General features: G+C 42.0%; 1 protein-coding gene and 1 pseudogene across 1 annotated transcript in view; one reads left to right on the top strand and one right to left on the bottom strand.

Moving 5' to 3' along the window:
• KIF4A (kinesin family member 4A) overlaps window positions 1-2,105 on the bottom strand; it is a 134,023-nt gene that overhangs the window by 127,800 nt on the left and 4,118 nt on the right. The window lies entirely within an intron of this gene.
• LOC104982678 lies at window positions 795-1,893 on the top strand (annotated as a pseudogene).

The raw sequence follows: 2,105 nt of genomic DNA, 5'->3' as shown, positions 1-2,105 counted from the left end.
ATGGCTGGATGGCATCACTGACTCAATAGACATGAGTCTTAGTGAACTCCGGGAGTTGGTGATGGACAGGGAGGCCTGGCATGCTGCGATTCATGGGGTTGCAAAGAGTCGGACACGACTGAGCAACTGAACTGAAATGACTCATCTAAATGAAGACCTTGATGTTCTGGAAGATCTTAAGATGTTACATTGAGATTTTCACTGTAATAGATTGCTAATATCAACTGGCATGACTCTGGGGCAAGAGAATAACATTTCATAGTCATCTACAATATCACAGATATGTATATATACTAACAACTGGGGAAATCAAGCCTCAGCACTTTTTACAAAAAACTCAGGGTGCTGTTGAGCTGACTGAAAAATACTGGCTTTATCTTTGCAGCTGAGAGCAATATTAACCAAACACATATACATTGCAATCACTTTCTACTTTATATTGCCTCTACAGACTATAATTCCCATAGTTTCCCAAGTTAAGAATATGAAAGTAAGGGAACTGGAGACACACAAACAGGACGGCAGCAGTGACAAAGACACTGATGATAACAGCAGCAGCGTTGAACAAGGTGGTGAGGGTTACTCAGTGTGGCTGTCAGGTGAACTTTGTATGGCTTTTCAGTTTAGTTGAAATTCCCTCCATGGCCTTCTGGAGTCCCTTGGTGTGTCTCCAGAGTAAATTTAAATTACTCTACATTTCATCAATGTTGGAGTGGCAAGAGAATGGGGGAATTGATTTGGGGTGAAAAGGTATAACGAACTGTAACCTCCATATAAGTATCTCAAAAACAAAGATGAGTGAAAAGAAACCAGAGCCTTTGGACTTCATGAAAGATTTTCAGGAATTCCTGACTCAGCAGACTCATCATGTCAACATGATTTCTGGATCAGTTAGTGGGGACAAAGAAGCAGAGGCTCTTCAGGGAGCTGGAACAGATGGTAATCAAAATGGAATCAATCCCCCATCTGTTGAAGTTTCCTTGGATGAAAACTCAGGAATGTTAGTAAATGGGTTTGAAAGGACCTTTGATGGAAAGCTCAAGTGTTGATACTGCAACTATGCCAGCAAAGGCACCACCTGGCTCACTGAACACATTTAAATCCACACAGGTGAGAAACTTCAGTGATGTCACTTATGCCCATTTGCATCTGCCTATGATCGTCATCTGGAAGCCCATATGTGTTCCCATATAGGAGAAAAACCACACAAATGTGGATTGTGTTCCTTTTGCTGCAGTGACTGAAGCATCCTGTCCCATCATCAAAAGCACAAATCTAAAATGGTATTAGTTTAAAGGTACTAGGTCTTCCTTAAGCAGCAAGAGAATGTGCAGGGGTTTACAGAAGAAAATTAGCAATCTGAGCTATAGCAGAAGAGCACTAATCAACTTAAGCCCACCTTCCACAGTGGTTCAGGAGCCAGACTACCTTAATGATTTTACCTATGAAATCCCAAACATCCAGAGTGACTTCTATGAAAGTATGGCAAAACCCACACCAACAGGGGGCCTGCCAAGAGACCCCCAAGAACTCATGGTTGACAACCCATTAAACCAGCTCTCAACTCTAGCAGGACAATTGTCCAGTTTGCCACTTGAAAACCAAAACCTCACACCCCCTGATGTAGTTCCCTGCACCAAGAAGAAGCCTTTCTCTGATGCAGCAGCCCTCTACCCAGGCAGTAGTTTTTGTAGTGTTGGCAAGTATCCCGTAGAGTTCCTCTTCCTACCAGCCCTGAACCTCAGCCGTCACAGTCAGAGGAACTACAGCCCAGTGGGAGGTCCAAGCAGTGAACCAAGTGCCCACACGAGTAGTCCCAGCATGGGAAACAGCCAACCGAGCACTCCAACTCCCACCCTGCTATATACATCTAGAGTAAATAAATTTGAATAGGAGGCTGTCATTTTTATATTGTGTAATAACTAGCTTACTCTGAGGACAGCTTGGTCAAACAATAATATATATTGTTACTAACTCTTGCTTTCTGTGTACTTTGCAGAATTTTTTAAATTTGATTCAAATCTTGGAAGTGTTACTAACTGGCTTCTTAAAGCAAACATTTTAACTATTAAGTATTAACTAAAAAGCACTTTTACACTTACAGT

Source organism: Bison bison, unplaced genomic scaffold (genome assembly GCF_000754665.1).
Source record: "Bison bison bison isolate TAMUID 2011002044 unplaced genomic scaffold, Bison_UMD1.0 scf7180017864537, whole genome shotgun sequence".
NCBI lineage: Eukaryota > Metazoa > Chordata > Mammalia > Artiodactyla > Bovidae > Bison > Bison bison.
This window is presented reverse-complemented; position numbering and strand designations above follow the sequence as displayed.